The sequence below is a fragment of the Sphaerodactylus townsendi genome, linkage group LG06 (genome assembly GCF_021028975.2).
Source record: "Sphaerodactylus townsendi isolate TG3544 linkage group LG06, MPM_Stown_v2.3, whole genome shotgun sequence".
Classification (NCBI taxonomy): domain Eukaryota; kingdom Metazoa; phylum Chordata; class Lepidosauria; order Squamata; family Sphaerodactylidae; genus Sphaerodactylus; species Sphaerodactylus townsendi.
This window is the reverse complement of record NC_059430.1, coordinates 119,260,762-119,284,185: the sequence shown is the minus strand read 5'-3', so window position 1 is coordinate 119,284,185 and position 23,424 is coordinate 119,260,762.

Genomic DNA, 23,424 nt, shown 5'->3' with positions numbered 1-23,424 from the left:
GTGTTAGCCAATCAAGAATGCACTTGCAAACTATCTGGACCACGCCCAACTTCCACAGTCGCCACTCTGACAAACTACCTCACCTGCTGCTGGAAGCCCATCTATATAACCCCTCCCTCCAACTTTTGAAGTGATCCAGGATTATTGCTGGAAAAGCACATTAATCCAAATGCAAAAAAAAAAAAGCTCTCTTTCCTTTGCAAAGAAGAACTGCAGTAAATAAGGCCTCTTAAGAGCAGCAGTGGCGTAGTGGTTAAGAGCAGGTGTACTCTAATCTGGAGGAACCGGGTTTGATTCCCTGCTCTGCCACCTGAGCTGTGGAGGCTTATCTGGGGACTTCAGGTAAGCCTGCGCACTCCGACACAGGCCAGCTGGGTGACTTTGGGCTAGTCACAGTTCTTCTGGGCTCTCTCAGCCCCACCTACCTGACAGGGTGTTTGTTGTGAGGGGGAAAGGGAAAGGAGTTTGTAAGCCCTTTTGAGTCTCCTTGCAGGAGAGAAAGGGGGGATATAAATCCAACTCTTATTATTATTATTTATTTCCTTGTGACAGGAGACCATCAAGGAAGTCCAAAGTTGCCATGGGGAGACCACCGATGGTCAATCAACCCTGACTGTTCCTTGCCTTGAAAACACCAAGGGCTTGCCATCAAGGGACTGTGACCTGACAGAACTTTCCACCACCATGAAATTTCTTGTGTCTGAGTGCTACCACAGCACGGGGTGTGTTCAGGGGGGAAACATACCTCTCCCCTCAGCGTACAGCCAGCGGCTCCCAACTTGGGGTATGCATCCCTCCAGGCATACACACCACAGCGTTGTGGAATACGTGAAAAAAAATACGTAACGGGTTTGCTAATATGGGGGTACAATTTCTGGGAAATATACAAGTGAAAATAAGTTGGGAACCACTGATGTAGAGAAACAGCACAGAGAGCACGTTGTCTACCATGCTGGTTTTCCAAAGAAATGCTAATGCTGGAACACAGACACCTACATCCAGGTGCAAAAGCGGTCATGTGGCTACCTTTGGAAGGTAGATTCGTCCCTCCTAGGTTGCCTTCGGCACATGCAGTGCCATGCAATTATTAGAAAGCTGGTCCCAAAAGCATTTGACACAGAGGCATATACTGGCTTCATAGCTTGGTGTAGCAAGGAAGAGCTCGATAAGAGGGCTCAGCACCCAGACCCATTCGATTTGTCAAAAATTTAAACGAAGGGCATACAGAAGAAGAGTTTGAATTTATATCCCACCGTTCTCTCCTATAAGGAGACTCAAGGTGGCTTGCAAGCTCCTCTCCCCACAACAGACGCCTTGTGAGGTAGGTCCTGGTGTAAATCTCCAAGGGGGAAGGGGACAATTAAAGTCATTTATTTAAACTATCATTGCAAGGTGTCTAATTTATACATTTGCCAAAAATGCACTGGGTTGCAACAAGAAAGCACCTCTCTTTGCAAGAAAAAAGAATGAACCTTTAACGCAAACCAAGAATCTCTGGCTCTTCAGCCGATGCATTTTTTGCACAGCCAAATTTTCACGTCCTTGGAGAGCAATCGCCAGAGCTAGGATTTCTGTTTGGCTCTCTCTACGTACGTGGACAAAGACACGTTTACTTACTTGCCCAGAATGTTCCAGAAGGACAGGCTGGAGTTACTGAGCAGTTTCTCGACACTGCGATCTGGAGAGTGAAAAGTGTTGAAATTTGTCATCTGAACCCTAATATAAACAAAGACCTGCTAGCAGAGGTGGGGGAGAGAGAGAATGGCACTCGGGGCAACACCTGCTCCCCCACCTGACCCCACAGGTCCCCGTGAGCGCTTCACCTCGGCCTGCCAGGCCACGCCCCAAATCTTATTTTTACTTTTGCAGTCTGACACAGGAGCTAGGGCAGTGGTGGCGAACCTTTGGCACTCCAGATGTTATGGACTGCAATTCCCATCAGCCCCTGCCAGCATGGCCAATTGGCCATGCTGGCAGGGGCTGATGGGAATTGTAGTTTATAACATCTGGAGTGCCAAAGGTTTGCCACCACGGAGCTAGGGCATATGTGACTGTAGCTATAAACTGTAGTTTTTGCGTTCTTTTCAGACCTCATTTTAAAAACCAAAATGAAACAGAAGTCCAGGGGCACTATACTGATTAATTTGTCCCAGCATAGTTTTTTGTGCATGAATCTAAGAAAATCTTGCCAGAAAATCTGCACCAAACTCAATTTAGGAAGCCCTTGGAAACCTGTGTTATTTTGCTGTTAAAAGAAAACGACTCCCTACCTGGAATTATCACTATTTTATTTATATCATTTTTATGCCACCTTTTCACCAGATCAGGGCCCCCAAAGCAGTGAACATGAAAACATGAACACATTTTAAACCAAGTTGGTTTATGAATGAAAGATAAAGGAGGACAGCCCAAAAATAAACACTGAGAATGAGGCCAACTCCATTATTTGTATCACAATTATTATTTATTTTGGGATTTATATCCGGTCCTATCCCCATAATTCATTATGATAATTATGACTGATAAGCCTCCCTGAGTCCTTCGGGAGATTGGCAGGATAAAAATGTAATAAATAAATATCGTGACAATTATTAATAGGCAACAATCATTCATAATAAATAGTAACGAATTACAGATAGCAAATAATTGATAATGCACATCAAAACGTGAACACGTTTTAAACCAGTTTATGAATGAGAGAAGCTATTATGATGATTAATAGGTAATTGTGATTATTAATAGCGCTCAATGATAAATAATAAATAGTATTATCTATAACAGACAATCAATAACAAAATTCACCGAAGCGCAAATTCACAACTGCACGCTAATTAAAAGGTGGACCATCAAAACGGATTAACATTTCACCCCCCGTTAAATACCAACCTAAAAAAACCGCCTTATTAATGATAAAAACGAAGCAAACATGCTGCTATAGCTATATCGATCTATTGGCAGCACGTTGCTACCAAACGCACGTGGAGTGGCTTGTTCTGAGATTGATCTGCGGGCTGCCCACGGGTGGTTTTCCCAGCTAAGTAGCCTCGCCCTAAACTTCAGCTTCGCTTTCCAGGGGGCTGCAAAAGGCATTTGCAAGTTGCAACAAAACGGGCACTTGCAAGAGGGAGCCCGGGAAACGCTGCACGAGCTCCCCTCCCCCCAATTCCACTGGGTGGCTCGCAAGGGCGCCCGGGGAGGGACCCCCGAGTTGTGGCCAGGCTGGCGCAGAGAAAGGGCTCTGGCCGGGATGGGACAAATCTGCCCAGGGGGAAGGGCTGCCAGCCCTAGGGGGGGCTGCACGGGAGAAAGGTGGCCATGCAACCTCACCCCGCAAGCGAACTGCTTCAGACCCAGCGCCAGCTCCTAGGCTTAGCCCGGTTCCCAGTCCCCACGTGTCTTTAGGAAGGCGGGTCCATGCGGGCCAGTCCCGTGGGCGAGGCTTGTGCAGTGGGGGCGGAGTCAAAAATAAGCCGTCGCTAGGGTGGGGGGGGGGGAGCATTATTAGGGTCAACGGTGGGAGTTGAGAAATGTACAGATCACATCTTGCAAACCCCCCCAATATCTCTGTCCCCCACTTCTGCTCCCCTAATCCTCCAAATGCGCCCCTCCTTTTCAATACCCTCCCCTTGTTTACAAGCAATCCAGTTCAATCAGTGGAAGGGTGGGATTCTAAGCCGCACCTGGTGCAATTATTGCTATTATTATTGCTATTATTGCTGGTTTTAACTGTATTTGTGATAATTGTATTATGATGATTTTATATATGATGCTTTTATTTATTTATTTATTTTTCAAATTTATATCCCGCCCAACCCCCGAAGGGCTCTGGGCGGCGGACAACACAAAATTCAAATACAATAAGCATAAAAACAATATATAAATTAATCACTAAATAGCATATTTAAAATGCAGCAAATTAATACATGATACAGCAATGCCCGCAAAGTTTTAAGCTGTACACCACCCTGAGCCCTTCCGGGATAGGGCGGTATATCAAATCAAAATAATAATAATAATAATAATAATAATAATAATAATAATAATAATTTTGCAAGAGATAATGTATTAGAAATAAGTACCCTAAGTGTTTGATGGTTGTTCAGGCTGTTATTCAACTATTTGCTGCTTTTTTGTCAATTCAACTGATTTATTATGCCAATAAAGGTTTTGTAAATGTATTATTATTATTAGGTTTTTATCCTGCCTTTTCCTGGCAAAAAGAGGGCCCCCCAACATACAAACCATGCTATAGAACAGCATGTAATACAATGAACTAGGAAATCTGGCTTAAATATACATACCAATTTTAACTCCATGACACTCATCCAAGAACGGCACCGTTTTAATTCCTGTAAAGAGAAACAGGTTTCCCATAGTGGGGCTGGGGTGGCAAAAAAACAAGTAAAGGAATTTAGATCAAGCTGGAGATGATCTTGTAATAATGAAAGGGTCTGGCTGCAATAAGTGAAAAAATATATGGGGAGGGGGAGCTATAGTTGGTGCTATAGGCTCACCTCTTTCAAGTTGGATTTTTTTGTCCAGATTCGGACTTTCCATGCAGATGTAAACTGTGTGGCGTCAGCAAGGTTTGAACCCCCCCATGGATTTCACATGGATGGGACATTTGTTTGTTTGTTTGTTTGTTTATTCCCGTTGTCATGCAACCCCAGGCAGGACAGTGAGCCTGAAGGCTCTTTTCGCTGTGCTTTCAAACACTCAGTCAATATTACAATTACCATCTATTTTCAATGCATGTCCATAAGTGGGTTTTGTCATTTCGCATTGTAAAAGCCCTTCGGGGACGGGGCGGTATATAAGCCTAAAGTATAAATAAATAAATAAATAAATAAATAAATAAAATCCAGTTGCAAAGTATAGTGAAAATGGCCTCCATTTTTTTGCCACGTGCAAAAGTGCGTTCAGTTTCCAGGTAACATCAGTAACATCTGGATGTGGCAGTGGCCTACACTCGTGGCTTGCCAGATGTGTTCTGCTCATGTTTTCCACCCACTAACTGCTTTATTCACCAACATCAACTTGCAGTGTACAGTTGGTTTTTCACTGTAGCTGCACTGAGTTATTCTCATTTTGCCTTCAATGCATGAACAGCTGAATGCACGAACTGCGTTTATCCAGATACTGGTCCATTATGAAATGAACGTGCATTGGCTCTTTCTCACAAACATGTATACTCAGCAGTGATGTAGGTATAGATTTTTTTATGGGGCGGTTCGGGGGGCGGTGCCAGGCCCCCACCCACCCCTGGAGCGTGGCCACGCCTTCCAAAGCCCCGCCCCGCCTCTGTGCTTATAAAAGCAGCTCTCCAAGCCCAGGGGCAGCAGACTGCCCTGCCCTGCCCTGCCCTGCCCCCCCACCAGGTGGGCTCCCAGCCGGCAGCCGGCAGTCCCTTCTGCCCTCCCCTCCGAGCAGAGGCATAGCTAGGGAAAATTGAGCCCGTTGCAAAATCTGAGTTTTGTGGCCGCTGTGATGCTGGAATCCACCCCCAAACAGCATCACTTTCAATGGTGTTTAAACTAGGGAGCCCAGATTCTCCTTTTAAATCCACCTTAAAGGGAGAATCTGGGGTCCCCAGTTAAACAACATTGAAACTGATGCTGTTTTGGGGTGGATTATTCCCCACCCTGAAACAGCATCACTTTCAATGTTTAAACTGGGGACCTCAGATTCTCCCTTTAAATCCATGCCAAAGGGAGTGGATTTAAAAAGAGAATCTGGGAAAATTTGGGGGGGGGGGGTGTCTGCTGTCAGGGGTGCAATTGTTAAGCTAGCAGCACCAAACTTTCAGGGTATCTTTAGGGGACTCTCCGATACTACCCAAGTTTGGTGAAGTTTGGTTCAGGGGGTCCAAAGTTATGGACCCTCAAAGTATAGCTCCCATCTTCTATTAGCTCCCATTGGAAACAATGGGGGATGGGGGCACTGCCTTTAGGAGTCCATAACTTTGTACCCCCTGAACCAAACCTCACCAAACCTGGGTGGTATCATCAAGAGAGTCTCCCAAAAACTCCCTGAAATTTTGGTGCCGGTAGCAGGGTTTGGGAAAGGGAGAGACTTCACTGAGGTACAATGCCATAAAGTCCACCTTCCAAAGTGGCCATTTTTTCCAGGTGAACTGATCTTCGTTGCCTGTCAATCAGCTCTAATAGTGGGAGATCTCCAGTCACCCCTTGGAAGCCAGCACCCTACTCCACCCCAAATTAAAAAAAATACTTCCCAAATCCCACTCATCCCAGGCTCCACCTCATATCGTCAGGAACTTCCCAACGCAGAATTAGCATCCCAGGACAGAGGGACCAGGGACAGAGTTGAAGGAGTCCTGCCACCGTTGGCATTCATGTAAACAAAAGAGTCTGGAGGGAGTTTTATAGACAATATGTCCTCCAAGATGGATGATCTGGTTCCTTTCCTCTTCTGTTCATTTCCGAGGAAGAACATGTTTGACAGTGCTGCATATATCTTCTCACCACTGTTACCTGAACAGGAAATTTCTCTTCAGTCCACTGTCAGAAATTTCTCTTCAGCCAGGGGAACCTTTGAGCTACACAAGCAGCTGCCTTTTATCCCTGTTAATCTTTTCCTCATTTTTCCCGATATGTTTGAGCTGCAAGGTTCAATGTTGGATGTGCCAAATTCACCACAATTCTGCCCCGCCCCCCCGCTGTTTATGTCTCCCTTCCACCACCTCATTGTTTGCACTGTCTTGTTCTGCATTTAGTCATTTGAGCCGTGTTATACTCCGTGGGCTTGTACGCTCCAGCGAATTGTCATTCTACGTCAACTATCACCTCTCTCTTTTAAACTTTCTTTCTCACATGCGCCCTAACAAACCAGCGCAGTATTGCTAATTTTTGAAGCGCTGGCCACGTGAAGCTTTTCCCCGGTGCTCTCGCGATGCTGAGATGTCATGTCTTAGCGAGCTATTGGCCGTAGTGCTTTTCCGACGGAATTGACATTTCTTCATTGACTGATCGATACTAGCTATGACAGGCCCCGCTGAGCTTCTGAGATCTGATGAGATCAGCTTTTCACAGAACTAAAATGCCTCAAGCCATGGGTTGCCATTTTCCATTTTCTAACTGCCAATCGCATTTTGTTCGACAACCACCTACAATGTGTTGGGTTTTTTTAGTAACACACACCATAGTACAAATAGTACTTTCATGACACAGAAATTGGGAGAGAATCCCTTGGAGGGGATTTGCAGTGGATATAACAACAACAACAACAACAACAACAACAACCTTTATTTGGCATTTAAAAATAGGTTCTAGAGCATTGCCAGACATTTTTGAAATACAAATCAAGAGTACATTCAAAGCGCAGACAGGAAGACTATATAGCAGTATACATTACTTAGAAAGTTCTGTCACTTGTAAAAGAAATTTTGCTACTTTTTCCAAGAGCATGACATCTGTGTTGTTTAACAGAAGCTCCACAACAGAACAGTCAGAGTCACATTCAGATTTGTCTAGGTCCAGCCTGGGAGAGAAATTCCTTATGCCCACATATCTCGGACAGTCAAGAATAATGTGAGCAAGAGTCTCCACTTGATTTTTACAGTGTGGACAAACCCGATCCTGGAGAGGTATGGATAAGTAGCGACCCTTTGTAATGGCTGATGGGAAGGTATTGGATCTGGCCCTTGTGATAATCCATCTCTGTTGGGGTTCAGTTAATAATTCAAGATATTTGGCTATGTGCCCCTGTTCCAGTATTATTCCAACAGAGAGGGGTGAGCATGATTTATTTGCTTGCCCCAACAAGATGTGATATTCCTGTTCTAGAAGTTTACTTTTCAGGGTTTGGAAAATCTCTCTGGGTGTCAGCATACAGAGATCTTCCAGTAATAAACCTATTGAGTAAATTTTTGATTTGAGAACTTGATACCATTCAGAGGAGTGGATATAGATTTGCACTGATATACATGAAGCGTACTTCTTGCAACCATGGGGAGTTGTGTACCAGGAAAGTGTTCATGGCTCTTCTGTTGCTGCCACCAGCTACACATACAGGCCTCTGCTAGCACAGTAGGAGCTACCGCTCTCCAGCAACAATGTCTACCTCCATCTGTGCCAAGCCCAGCACTGTTGAATTTTTTAAAATAATTTTTAAAAATAGTGGGCCCAGCATTATTCAATATTTTTACTAAATTTTATAAATAGTGAGCCCAGCACTATTCAATATATTTTTTAAATAAATTTCTTGGATGATGGAATAGAGGAAATGCTAATCAGTTTAGCAGGTGACATGAAATTAAGAAGGGTAGCTAATATCCCAAAGAACAGGGTCAGAATTATTATTATTATTATTATTATTATTATTATTATTATTATTATTATTATTATTATTATTATTATTATTATTATTATTATTATTATTATTATTATTATTATTATTATTATTATTATTATTATTTATTCGATTTGATAAACCGCCCTACCCCCAAAGGGCTCAGAGTAGAAAGCTAGGCCAAACATTACAAAATGAATTTCAACAAGGAAAAATGTAAGGTACTTAACTTAGGGGGAAAAAATGAAATGCACAGATACAGGATGGGTGATACCTGGCTGGACAACAGTACATGTGAAAAGGATCTGGGATTCTTAGTAGACCAAAAACTGAACATGAGTTAACAGTGTGATGCAGCAGCCAAGAAGACCAGTGCAATTCTGGGCTGCATCAATAGGAGTATAGTGTCTACATCGAGGGATGTAATAGTACCACTCTATTCTGCATTGGTCTGACCTCCCCTGGAATACTGTGTCCACTTCTGGGCACCACAATTCAAGAAAGGTACTGACAAGCTGGAGTGTGTCCAGAAGAGGGCAACCAAGATGGTAAAAGGTCTGGAACCCATGCCTTATAAAGAAAGACTTAGGCTCATTCCGCACATGCAGAATAATGCACTTTCAAACTGCTTTCAGTGCTCTTTGAAGCTGTGCGGAATGGCAAAATCCACTCGCAAACAGTTGTGAAAGTGGTTTGAAAACGCATTATTTTGCGTGTGCGGAAGGGGCCTTAGGGAACTCAGTGTGTTTAGTCTGGAGAAGAGAAAGTTAAGGGGTGACATGATAGCCATATTTAAATATTTGAAGGGGTGTCATGTTGCTCCAGAGACAAAGACAAGGAGTAATGGATTCAAACTGTAAGAAAAGTATTTCCATCTAAACATTAAGAAGAACTTCCTGACAGTAAGGGCTGTTCAGCAGTGGAATACACTGCTTTGGAGTGTGTTGGTGTCTCTTTCTTTGGAGGATTTTAAACAGAGACAGGATGGCCATCTGTTAGGAGTGCTTTGATTGTGTGTTCCTCCTTAGCAGGGGGTTGGACTGGATGGCCCTTTGGTCTCTTCCAACTCAGGCCGGGTTTTCTACCAGTTGTGTTCCTACCAGGAAGCTGGAACACAACTGGTAGAAAACGGAACTATGGTGTGTGGACTCCTCATACATGGTGCTGGAATCCTGTTATCGAGTAGTGTGGCAAGAAGCCACGCACAAATATGCACATATTGTAGCTTCTCTAATTGTGTCACCGTAGCTTCACAGACACCCCCCTCAAAACAAAACAAAAAAAAGAAAAACAACACATGTATGGGATCTCTAGGCACAAGAAACTTTATTCATCTACTTTTGACAATGAAATCGTGCACAGAGAGGAAACCTCCAAGGGGAGTCTTCACGGAGAATCTGGTGCAGCACACAAAGTGGTGGGCGCAAGTGGCGAAAATGAAAGTAAGAGGGTTGGGTGGGAGAAATAAAGTGGTTTCTGCCAGCTTGTGTTCGCTCGGCAGGCTGGAAACGTCTTCAACTCAAGTTGCAGGGGAAAGATTGCTAATTTAGTGATTTTTGAAAACCTGGGTTGAGAGAAATAAAATAGGCTGAAGTCGTTTGCTCAGAGTTCTCCCCCAAATGCTTTTTATAACATCCTAAAGATGTTATATTCATGCTGTGCAGAATTCACCTTTCAGTCCATGATGATGATGATGAAGAAGAAGAAGAGTAGTAGTAGTAGTAGTAGTAGTAGTAGTAGTAGTAGTAGTAGTAGTAGTAGTAGTAGTAGTTTGGATTTATATCCCCCCTTTCCCTCCTGCAGGAGACTCAAAGGGGTTTACAATCTCCTTGCCCTTCCCCCCTCACAACAAACACCCTGTGAGGTAGGTGGGGCTGAGAGAGCTCTGAGAAGCTGTGACTAGCCCAAGGTCACCCAGCTGGCGTGTGTGGGAGTGTACAGGCTAATCTGAATTCCCCAGATAAGCCTCCACAGCTCAGGCGGCAGAGCTGGGAATCATACCCGGTTCCTCCAAATTAGATACACGAGCTCTTAACCTCCTACGCCACTGCTGCTCCACAGGTTAATCTGAATTCCCCCAGATAATTTGCATGTTGGTGAATTTGCATGTTGGTGAATGATGTGCCAAACTACAAGTTATCAAATGCTATTGTTATGATTTCTAGCATCTGTATGGTGCTTTGAGCACTCGAAATGGCTTCACATATATTAACTTCTTATAATCGAGCTAGGGTTGCCAAGATTTTTAACTTCGGCCCTGGGCTTTTCATAGCAGCTTGAGGCACCCAGCTGATCTTCATTCTTATTTGTTTGTTACATTTGTGTACCGATCCCATCCTTCCCTTGGCAGGCTCAGGGTGGTTTCCAATGTCTGATAAGACAATACAAAACCATTATAAATAGTTTAAAACTTCCATTTTAAAACAAATACAAAACTTAACATCAAACAATAAAAACTAATGCAGGCCATTAATCGGTCTATACATGTGCCTCTCATTCTACCAGCATTTGTGACCTCAAACGTGAAGGGGACTTCAGCAACAGGATCAATAAGCAATATAGTAAATAGAAAAAAAGGAACAGGAAAGAGGGGAAGGGAGGGGAGAAGAGAAGAGAAGAGAAGGGAAATGGGAAGGAAAGGAAAGGAAAAGAGGGAGAGAAATGGAAGGGAAGGGGGAAGGAGAGAGGGGGAAAGGGGGAAGAGGAACAGGGGATGTACCACAGTAGGGGAGAAGAAGAAGAAGAAGAAGAAGAAGAAGAAGAAGAAGAAGAAGAAGAAGAAGAAGAAGAAGAAGAAGAAGAAGAAGAAGAAGAAGAAGAAGAAGAAGAAGAAGAAGAAGAAGAAGAAGAAGAGGAGGAGGAGGAGGAGGAGGAGGAGGAGGAGTTTGGATTTATATCCCCCCTTTCTCTCCTGTAGAAGACTCAAAGGGGCTTACAATCTCCTTGTCCTTCCCCCTTCACAACAAACACCCTATGAGATAGGTGGGGCTGAGAGAGCTCAGAAGAACTGTCACTAGCCCAAGGTCACCCAGCTGGCATGTCTTGGAGTGCACAGGTTAATCTGAATTCCCCCAGATAAGCCTCCACAGCTCAAGTGGCAGAGCGGGGAATCAAACCCAGTTCCTCCAGATTAGAATGCACCTGCTCTTAACCACTACGCCACTGCTGATCAGAATGCGCCTGCTCTTAAACACTATGCCACCACTGCTGGAGGGGCAGTGGAATGTTCCACCGTAGCTACCTCAACCATATGCCTGTTGGAACAGCTCTGTTTTACAAGCTCTGTGGAATTGGATTAATTCTCTCAGGGCTCTGGTCTCCCCAGGCAGAGAGTTCCACCAGGTGAGGAGCTTTTTGCAGAAAGCTTCTCGGCCTGTTGATTTCTGCACATCAAGTGGCTATCGAGAGCACAGGCAGGGTTGTTTTGTGTGTGTTTGTTTTTGATTTTTTTTTTACAAATGGCAGTCCAAAAGGGAAGGGTCCCTGAACTGTCACCAAAGATGACAATAAATATACCTAAATTGTTTTATGAACCATCTCTAGGCATAGAAGAAAAGAAGAAGAGTTTGGATGTATATCCACCTTTCTGTCCTGAAAGAAGACTCAGGGTGGCTTATTAACTCCTTTCCCTTCCTATCCCCACAACAGACACCTTGTGAGGTGGGTGGGGTTGAGAGAGTTCTGAGAGAACTGTGACTGGCTCAGAGTCATCCAGCAGGAATGTAGAAGTGTGGGGGAACAAATCTGATTAATCATATAAGAGTCTGCCGCTCTTGTGGAGAAGTGGGGAATCAAACCCAGTTCTCCAGATTAGAGTCCACTGTTCTTAACCACTACACCAGGGGTGTCAAACTCGCGGCCCTCCAGATGTTCGTGAACTAAAATTCCCATCAGTCCCTCCCAATTTGAGCATTGGCTATATTGACAAGGGCTGTTGGGAATTGAAGTTCATGAACATCTGGAGGGCCGTGAGTTTGACACCTGTGCACTACACCATGCTGGTTAATGAAGAAGAAGAAGAAGAAGAAGAAGAAGAAGAAGAAGAAGAAGAAGAAGAAGAAGAAGAAGAAGAAGAAGAAGAAGAAGAAGAAGAAGAAGAAAGAGGGGGAGGGGGAGGGGGAGGGGGAGAGGGAGAGGGAGAGGGAGGGGGAGGAGTTTGGATTTATACCCCACCTTTCTCTCCTGTAAGGAGACTCAAGGTGGCTTACAAGCTCCTTTCCCTTCCTCTCCCCACAACAGACTCCTTGTGAGGTAGGTGGGGCTGAGAGCTCTGAGAGATCTGTGACTAGCCCAAGGTCACCCATCAGGAATGCAGGAATGTGGAAACACATCTGGTTCATCAGATAAGCCTCTGCCACTCAGGTGGAGGAGTGGGGAATCAACCCTGGTTCTCCAGATTAGAATCCACCTGCTCTTAACCCCTACACCAAGGTGGCCCTCATCCACATTCCTCTCTCCTTTCTGGAAAGGGAAATGACAGAAGGAGTTAGTGTAGGAGTCTTCAGAGGGTGTAGGAGTCTTCAGAGGTGCCCAGAGGGGAGATGGTGCTTGCGGACACATTTTTTGGTGTCCAGCACATTTTTTAGAATGTGGATGGGGTTCTTGCTAAGCAGGACTTCTAATTGGTCATAGAAGATCCAATCGGCTTCGCAGGTTAAAATAATGTCTCCACAAAAACTGCCACTGTTACCGCACGGTAACGGGTTCACACCACCACTGTGTTTGTTTCATTCTCGCTCACTTCTCTTTCTCAGTATATATTTTTTTAAAATTACCCTTTTTCACACCTGCACCTTGACTTCCTCTATGCCATTTTGGAGTTGGGCCCACTGCCCGCCCGCCCGCCCGCCCGCCCGCCCTATCTATCTATCTATCTATCTATCTATCTATCTATCTATCTATCTATCTATCTATCTATCTATCTATCTATCTATCTATCTATCTATCTATCTATCTATCTATCTATCTATCTATCTATCTATCTATCTATCTATCTATCTATCTATCTATCTATCTATCTATCTATATCCCCTCCCCCCTTCCCATTTCAGAATTCCAAAGGTGCCCACAAGCTCAGAAAAGTAGGGAATCCCTGGGCTAATGCCTTTGGCTTAGCAGCATTATATGGTTGCCTTTAATATAATATGGTCACCTTCTTTGATTGGGATCATCTTTCTTATACCAAAGTCTGCCCTGGTCTTCTGATTGTCCTGCACTGACCCTTTCTTCTTCCCCCTTTTTCCTTTAAATTGTTGGCTCAGGGCTCTTCGGAAAGGCAAAAATCACTGTTCTTTTCCTCATCTGCTTAGAAAGGAGAGGATCTTTTAGTTAGGTTATTATATGAAAAGACACTTAAAGTCACTAAATGTTGCATGAAAATTAAGACCAAATCAGGCCCTGTTCTTGCAGAATTACATTTTAGAGTTTAGAAGTGTTCATGTGTAGAGGAGATCAACCAAGAAAGCCAGAACAAGCAGATATGTCTTAAGGACATGCTTGTACATACTTACAAGGGAAAAGAGTTAGATGCTGGAAGTTAAATACTGGGCAACGAAACCATGGGTTCATTTGAAACTAAACGATCAGAAGAAAGAGGCAATCCAGTGTGGAGAAAATAGTAAAATCCCCAGTGGAGAGAAAATAGTGCAATCCCTTGATCTATAAACAAGTGAAGAATATGAAACTATGTGGCTGCATTTAAGAGGCTCACAGTGCTATTCTAGAAATAATTGAACCATTGAGTTTGAGGTGACCACAAGGGCCATCGAGTCCAACCCTTGGCCAAGCAGGAAGGCACAATCAAAGCACTCCTGACTGATGGCCATCCAGCCTCTGGTTAAAAACCTTCAGGCCGTTTCCGCACGGAGGCGGAAACGGCTAGGTCGGCGCATTTTGCGCCGACCCGATGACGCTGGGACCGTCCGCATGGACAGTCCTGGCAACAGCCGGGCAGCCAGCGCCGCGGAGCGCCGGCACCTGGCCGACCCGGCATGTTCCCGGGCCTCCGGCGCGTCGCCGAGGCCTGGGGACACGCCCCCCTGGCCCTGCGTGCCTGCTCCAGCGGCACAGGGCAGGGGCGTGTCCCCAGGCCTCGGTGACGCGCCGGAGGCCCAGGGACAAGGTAAGTGCCGGGTGGGGGAGGCGTCCTGAAGCCACTGCCGTTCGCTCGGCAGCGGCTTCAGGGCGGCGTTTCCCCAACAAGAGCGCTTCCGAGCGCTCTGGGGAAATGCCGGCTTTGGGCCGGGCGGGCGGCGCGAGGGCGGCGCGGCTGCAATGCAGCTGCGCCCCCTGTGCAAATGGTGGCCTGGAGACGGCGTTTTTGCCGTCTCCAGGCCGCCATTAAATGCCCGTGCAGAAACGGCCTCAAAGAAAGAGACTCCACCCCATTCGAGGCAACATATTTCACTGTCGAACAGCCCTTACTGTCAGGAAGTTTAGGTGGAATCTCTTTTTCTGTGCCTTGAATCCATTACTCCCTTTCCTAGCCTCTGGAACAGCAGAAAACAAGCTTGCTCCCTCTTCAACATAAAATCCCTTCAAATATTTAAACATGGCTTTCATGTAACTTCTTAACTTTCTCTTCTCCAGACAAAACATACCTAAATCCCTAACCTGCACCTCATAGGGCATGGAATCCAGACCTTTAACCATTTTTGTCACCTTCCTCTGGACCCATTCCAGCTTGTCAATACCCTTCTTGAATTATAGTGCCCAGAACTGGACACAGTATTCCAGGTGAGGTCTGACCAATGCAGAATAGAGTGGTACTATTACATCCCTCGATGTAGACACTATACTCCTATTGATGCAGCCCAGAATTGCATTGGTCTTCTTGGCTGCTGCATCACACTGTTAACTCATGTTCAGTTTGTGGTCTACTAAGACTCCCAGATCCTTTCACATGTACTGTTGTCAAGCCAGGTATCACCCATCCTTTATATGTGCATTTTATTTTATTTTCTGCCTAAGTGTAGTGTTTTCCATTTATCTCTGTTGAAATTCATTTTATTTTGGCCCAGCTCCCTAATCCGTTCAGGTCATTTTGGATTCTGAGCCTGTCCTTTGCGGTATTAGCTACCCCTCCTAATTTGGTGTCATCTGCAAATGTGAATAGCATTTCCTTTATTCCATCATCCAAGTAATTTACTAAAAATATTGAATAGTGCTGGGCCCAGGACAGAACCCTGTAGTACCCCACTAGTCACTTCTCTCCAGAATGAAGATGAGCCATTGCTGAGCACCCTTTGGATTCAGTCAGTCATCCAGTTACAAATCCATCTAGCCGCAGCCTTGTCTAGCCCACATTTTACTAGCTTGCTTGCAAGAATGTCGTGGGGGACCTTGTCAAAGGCCTTACTGAAATCAATATATTCTACACATCCACAGCATTCCCTTCATCTACCAGGCTTATCACTCTATCAAAAAAAGAGATAAGATTAGTCTGGCATGACTTGATTTCAAGAGACCCATGTTGCCTTTGAGTGATTATGGCTTTCCCTTCCCAGTGCTTACAGACTGTTTACAGACTCTGTTCGAGAGTCTTTCCTGGTATTGATATCAGGCTGATTGGGCAGTAATTGTTTGGGTCCTCTTTTTCCCCCTTTTTGAAGAAGGGGACAACATTAGCCCTCCTCCAGTCTGTTGGAACTTCTCCTGTTCTCCAGGAATTCTCAAACATTATTGCAACTGGTTCTGAGATTACTTCTGCCAGTTCTGTTAATACCCTGGGATGCAGTTCATCAGGCCCTGGAGATTTGATTTCATTTAAAGCAAAGTTACACCCTTCTAAGCCCGTCGGTTTCAGAAGACTTAGAAGGGCATAACCTACTTAGCACTGCACTACTAAGCATAGAAGCAGAGAGAGAGAGAGAGAATCCCCCTTGTGTTTCCTTCCAAAACCTCCAAGCAAACACAGGTCTTTATTGAGTGGTCTTGCCGCAACATTACGGGGTGTCACTCTCCTCTCAGCCCCACTGGCACAAAGCTGTTCACTTAGTGAGAGGGGAAGTCCATAATCCAGTCTCAAGATGTTTTGGTTGAGGCTAAAAAGGAAGTTGGGAAGGGGGAATTTGAATCCCAGCCATGGTACTGGGCAGGGTGAGGTTGATGGTTCAGCTGTCACCTTTTTCTTGACAGGAATTTCCCCCAGCTGCTATTAGCTACCATGGTGTTGGAAAGTATTGTCAAGTGACAACCAATTTATAGCAATCCCATAAGATTTTAAGGCAAGAGAGGAGCAGAGATGGTTTGCCATAGTCTGCCTCTGCATAACAACCTTGGACATTGTTGGAGGCCTTCCATCCAACTAGTAACTAGGGCCAACTCTGCTTAGCTTCCAAGATTTGACAAGATCAGGCTAATCTTGGTCACCCAAGTCAGGACATTAGCTGTCATGGTAGAGGGTCGGGGGAGAAGAGGATAGCATGCATTTCACCACGACTGGGGGGGGGGGGGGGGGAGACAATTACAATGGATCAAGACAACTCCCCTCCACAGCTGAGGTCCAAACCTAGCATCCACATCCACCTTTTTTATGAAGCATACCACAAATTTCAGGAGATCTGATCAAAGAACTTCTATGGCCCCACCCCATCTTTGCTGTCAAGCAACATCTGATTTACAGTGGCCCCCAGGGAGGTTTTCATGGCAGGAGGCATTCAGAGGTGGTTTTTGCCATTGCCTGCCTCCTCATCAAAATTTTAATTGGCCAGTGGATCCCAGTTCGGTCCTTCAGTGACTTTTGATAGGCCAGCATGTAATTGCAAACGAAACTGCAAACGAAACAGTTGCACAATGTACAGTCGCCAGATCTGATCAGAAACAATAATCCCTGGGTCAACACAGCTAAGGAATTTGAGACATTTTTTGTCAGTTCTTTGTTTCTCTAGTGTCTTCTTTGGACCTCCTTCCCAATCACAGTTCACAACAGCTGGGGGCTAAATCCATCCTTGATACATTCTGTGTAGGGCAGAAGATGAGGGAGGGAAGGCAGCTTGATGTAGCCTGATCATGTCAGATCTTAGAAGCTTAGCAGGGTCGGTATTTGGAAGGGAAACCTCCAAGGAAGAAGAAGAAGAAGAAGAAGAAGAAGAAGAAGAAGAAGAAGAAGAAGAAGAAGAAGAAGAAGAAGAAGAAGAAGAAGAAGAAGAAGAAGAAGAAGAAGAGGAGGAGGAGGAGGAGGAGGAGGAGGAGTTTGGATTTATATCCCCCCTTTCTCTCCTGCAGGAGACTCAAAGGGGCTTACAATCTCCTTTCCCTTCCCCCCTCACAACAAACACCCTGTGAGGTAGGTGGGGCTGAGAGAGCTCCAAGAAGCTGCGACTTGCCCAAGGTCACCCAGCTGGCGTGTGTGGGAGTGTAAAGGCTAATCTGAATTCCCCAGATAAGCCTCCACAGCTCAGGAGGCAGAGGTGGGAATCAAACCCGGTTCCTCCAGATTAGATACACGAGCTCTTAACCTCCTACGCCACTGCATAGGACCCTGTAGTGAAAGGCAATGGCAAACCCACCTCTGCTTCTCATGGGAAGAGAGAAACCATTTGCTCCACCATGAGCTGCACAAGGAAAGGTTTGGATAAGGAGCGTATGAGATGAATAGATGGCAACGTCCATCACCTCTGGGAAAAGGATCTCTCCCCAACAGAATCTGCAGAGCACAAGTGGACAAGGTTGGGTTGGACTTGAGATGTCAAAATATGGGAGGAACAGTAGTCATCCAGTTGAGAAATGCATGCCTCTTAACTTTTCACTGCTACCTCCTTACTCTATGGCAATAACCTTGGTGCCAGGAGATATCCCCACCAAAAAGGAATGACAGTCAGTGCCCCTGTTGGCCACTGTACATTGCACAGGGAGAAACAGTAACAGCAAACATCTCCTTGTAACTGGGACATTCAACGTTGTGTGTTGTTTTTTGTTTTGTTTGTTTTTACCCACGTCCAGCAGATGCAGAAGACTTTGTACAAACCATTTTATGCAAATACATATATACATATGCAAAGCTGCTGCATTTGGATGTTTTACACAGGTCATCCAATTCTGCTCTCATTGCAACATTTCGATTATATTTATAAAATGTGGATGCACGGCACGCGCACACACACACACAGAAGCTCTCTGGCCATTTCTACATGCTTGTGCAGTTTGTGAAAGAATGCTTCCCTGGAGTTGGAACTGATGGTAGAGAGGAGTTGGGGGTGGGGGGAGACAGCAAGCCAAGTCTTGCGGTGCATGGATTTTACCCACGCATTTCTCTGAGCCTCGGCAGGCAACGGCCATTTACCCACTTGTGGTCTCCTTCACATGAAGCAGTGATGAAGCCACCAGGGGGCGGGGGGGCATGCAACGCACCGAGCGCACCATTTCTAGTTAAGTGGGGGCCGGAAAAATCCCCCTCCCCCCGCGGCACCCTCCCCCCGCGGCGCCCCCCCCACTTATTTTTAGGAATGGAGCAGGCCAGAACACACTAAGAACATAAGAACTAGCCTGCTGGATCAGACCAGAGTCCATCTAGTCCAGCACTCTGCTACTCGCAGTGGCCCACCAGGTGCCTTTGGGAGCTCACATGCAGGAGGTGAAAGCAATGGCCTTCTGCTGCTGCTGCTCCCGAGCACCTGGTCTGCTAAGGCATTTGCAACCTCAGATCAAGGAGGATCAAGATTGGTAGCCATAGATCGACTTCTCCTCCATCAATCTGTCCAAGCCCCTTTTCAAGCTATCCAGGTTAGTGGCCATCACCACCTCCTGTGGCAGCATATTCCAAACACCAATCACACGTTGTGTGAAGAAGTGTTTCCTTTTATTAGTCCTAATTCCCCCCCCCCCCCAGCATTTTCAATGAATGCCCCCTGGTGTTTGATGGGCCATTGGTGTTTGATGGGCCATTGGGGCAATTTTGGATGCCTTTTCATAAAATGTTATTGACCATTTTCATGGTAAGGCCATTAAAGCCATCCACATACAGAAACCTCTGGGGTTGATTGCTTCCCCTACCTCAGTAGTTTCCCATGCCAGATTGAACATGAGATGGTCTAGCTATGCCTCTGATGAAGCATGCATTCCCTTCAGGTTGTATTTTAAGTTACACACGTTTCCCCATCTTCAGGACTCACCGCCTCGCAGATCAGAGAAACCCCTCAGTTTGTGAAAGTGGGCGAAGCAGAATAATATGCATTTTGCTTCCTTTGGATTTTTCTCTCTTCCCCATCTTCCCCCACCCATGCAGCAGCAGCTCCACCCACTCCCTCACTGGCATTTCCAGGGGATCGATGAAGTTTCTTTAATTTTTTTATGCTTTCAATCTGTTTCCGAAGCAATAGGTTAAGACAACAAACAGGCTACAAACAACCTCCCAACCCAGAAGCAGGGGCAGGCAAAATGGCAGCTAGGGTCAGGGGAAGCAGTAGGTCACCTCCTTGTGCATAAATTAAGAAATACAGGGAGACTCCATTGCTAAGCACGCAACTGCACTGCAATTTAACACCTGCCCCTTCAGCCAAAAGCCTCGGTGTGATCCTAAAGTTCTCCTTACCCATGGAGACCCCGGTCACACATACAGCCAAACTTCCATCTCCGCCAGGCTAAGCAGTTGGCCCCCTATCTGTCTCGCTTGCTACAATGATCCATGTGACAGTCACCTCTAGGCTAGATTACTGTAACTCGCTCTATGCTGGCCTGCCCTTGAGACTGTTCCAGAAACTGCAGTTGGTCCAGAACACAGCAGCAAGAATACTCACTGGGACTTTGGTGAGGGAGCATATAAGACCTGTCCTGTATTGACTGCACTGGCTACCAGTTGAATTCCGGATCATTTTCAAGGTTTGGGTAGTAACCTTCAAGGCCTTGAGTCTGGGATTGTCGTACCTCAGGGACTGCATCTCCCTGTATTGCCCACAGAGGACTCTCTGGTCCTCCCATAGCAATTTTCTGGTGATCCCTGGCCCCAAGGACATACGGCTGGCTTCCACTAGAGCCAGGGTCTTCACATCCCTGGCTCCCACGGTGGCGGAACATACTACTGGTGGATATCAGGGCTCTGCAGGATATCAAATCATTCCACAGAGCATATAAGACTGAGATATTCCTCCACACTTGCAACTGAAATTGATATGGACCCTTTATGAAGTCTGTTGACCCCAAACTTTTACAACCCTCCTTTGTATGATTGGGCAAAACTGGGATGTTATGATTTTAACTTAAATCATCGTCAGAACATTTGTATGAAATGTCTTAAATTATTAACTATTTAAATTATTGTTTTATGGTTGTGTTGAATCATGTATGCTAGTCGCCCTGAACCTGGTTTAGCTCGGAGAGGGTGAGGCATCAAAATGAATGAATGAATGAATGAATGAATGAATGAATGAATGAATGAATAAGTGCACAAAGGGCCAACATTAACTAGTTTGCATTGCAGGAAAGATGGCGCTAAAGCCAGTGGTGGGATCCAAAAATTTTAGTAACAGGTTCCCATGGTGGTGGGATTCAAACAGTGGCGTAGCGCCAATGGGGCTGGGCGGGGCACGGCAGGGGCGTGGTCATTAATAATTTCTCTGTTACTGTAAAAAACTCTTACTGTAAAAAAAAAAGTTCCCAATTTCCAGCTGGTATCTTTCTGTCCATAATTTAAACTCATTATAACAAGTCCTATCGTCTGCTGCCAACAGAATCAACTACTTCTCCTCTAATTGACTGCCTGTCAAATACTTAATACTTTCAAATACTTAATTTTACTTCTAGAAATCAAAAGAAGGATCCTTTCCTTAAACAAGGAACTTGACCATATTTCTAAAACATATTTTTAAAACAGCCCAACAGGGAGAATGATTCCATTTTCTACCTTCGCTAACCAGCCACATAGGAAACAACAGGACTTTATGATTTTTGGACCTAATGGAATTTCTAACAGAAAAGCAGACTCAATTAGTAACCCCCTCTCGGCACACACAAATAATTAGTAACCCACTCTCGGGAACTGGTGAGAACCTGCTGGATCCCACCTCTGGCTAAAGCATAGCATTCGGTCCCATTGAAGTGAATGGGAACGTGTTCGTGCTTTAACGCCGATGGTGTCGAGCCTGTGGCATGCTCAGCATGGGGGAATGGCTGAGCATAGATGCAAGTCACTGCCATGTGGACGATGGGAAGTGGTCTCCACATAGCCTGTGCTTTTGAGTCACCACCAGCGTTGACTTCGCTTGTTTCTGTTCCGGGCCCTGTTCTTATTTCAGCTAAATATACAAGGAGAGGAAGCAGCTGGCCTCCGCCCACACGTGCGATCAAGTGGTTAGAAGGTGCAAACCCAGCAAGAACTTGTTCGTGGTTTTGGGGCCTTTCTTTCTATTTTTGTGTCACGGCCAGAATCATTTTATTAGCAGAAAGGACCACAGCGCTCATTTCCGGGTCGCCTTTGGCCTGTAGTTAGTTTTGGCCCCTGCAGGTGCACCACCTATGCCCAATAATTTTGGACAAGTCTTAACAACATGATGCACTCTTTCTGTGACTCCCCCTCCCAGGTCCTGGCCTGCGGATACGTGCTGTGAGGTTGCCCATCTGAACTCATTCAGTTTCCAGTATGGAACCAGCACCCTTTCAGGGGGGAAAGCAGTAGGGTGGGGAAATGCTGGAATCACCTGACCCAGCCAGCTACTGTCTGAATTGGGACCCTGCAGGCTTGGGAAATGAGTTTCTTTTAACAGATGTATGACTGAATGATCCCAGATCAGGAAGAGCTTGGAGATCTCCCAGAATCACATTGATCTCTCCATATATAAATCAGTTTCCTCTGGAGAAAATGGTTGTTCTGAAGGTCAGACTCTATGGAACTATACCCCCTTATCTCCCCACCTGCCTTCCCCAGGGTCTGTCCCCCAAAGCTTCAGGAATTTGCCAACCTGAAACTGGCATGTCTAACCGGTGGGGGGACCCAGAAACAATACAACAAAAACTGTAACATGTAACCATTCTGCGAGCCGCCTCGAGCCCTTCGGGGGTGAGGCGGCTTATAAATCTCATAATAAATAAATAAATAAATAAATAAATAAATAAATAAATAAATAAATAAATAAATAAATAAATAAATAAATAAATAAATAACTTGGCCCTTATATCACCCATTTGCAGTGGTGGGATCCAAAAAATTTAGTAACAGGTTCCCATGGTGGTGGGATTCAAACTGTGGCGTAGACCAATGGGGCTGGGCGGGGGGGGGGCCACGACCTTGAAGCGTGGCAGGGCATTCCTGGGCGGGACATTCCTGGGCGGGGCTGTGGCAAGGACGCGGTGCCACGCACGCCGGTGCACCTCCTGCTAGACTGCTTCAAGTTCTGCGTGCTACTGCTGAGAGGAGGGGTGTAACTAAGGCAAAAATCACGTGGCAAAATCACCAATTAGTAACCCCCTCTCGGCACACACAAATAATTAGTAACCTACTCTCGGGAACCTGTGAGAACCAGCTGGATAACACCTCTGCCCATTTGTCATAGACTATGGGTCCCTACTGCCACGACGTCACCTTATGCTGGTGTGGTCACCTCCTTCCAGACATGGCGTAAAGTCGGGTCTCCCAGAATTACAGCTGATCTCTAGATAGAGTTTAGTTTTGCTGGAGAAAATTGCTGCAGAGGGTGGACCGGATGGCATTAAATCTCTGCTGAGCTCTCCCCCAAACTCCACCCTCTGCTCCCAAATCTCCAGAAATTTTCCACCCAGAGTTGGCAACCTCAAAACAAGCCCAGATAATAGAACCGTTGACTATACATTTGCAGCATAGCTATAGACCTTTCGGTCTTTTGTCCGAGGCAGCCGCACTTGAGAAAATGCAATTCTTTCATTTTTCTTTGTGGAGGGCAGCTGGGAAAACTGCTATCGCAGCAACCATTGCCCCATTCTGCCAGTTTGCTCAACCCAGAGTGGCCTCCCTCTTCGTTCTCGTTTTCCCCTCTTCCCTTTCCCCCCTTTCCCTTTCCGGCGTCCATTCTCTCTCTTTTTTCTCCCTTCCCATCCATCTTTTCCCTTCCCCTTCTTCCTCTCCTTTCTCTTTTCCATGCTGGATCGGCAAACAAATACATTTAGCACCCGGCATTCATTTTTGAGGTCTCCCCAGCTTTGTCCTTC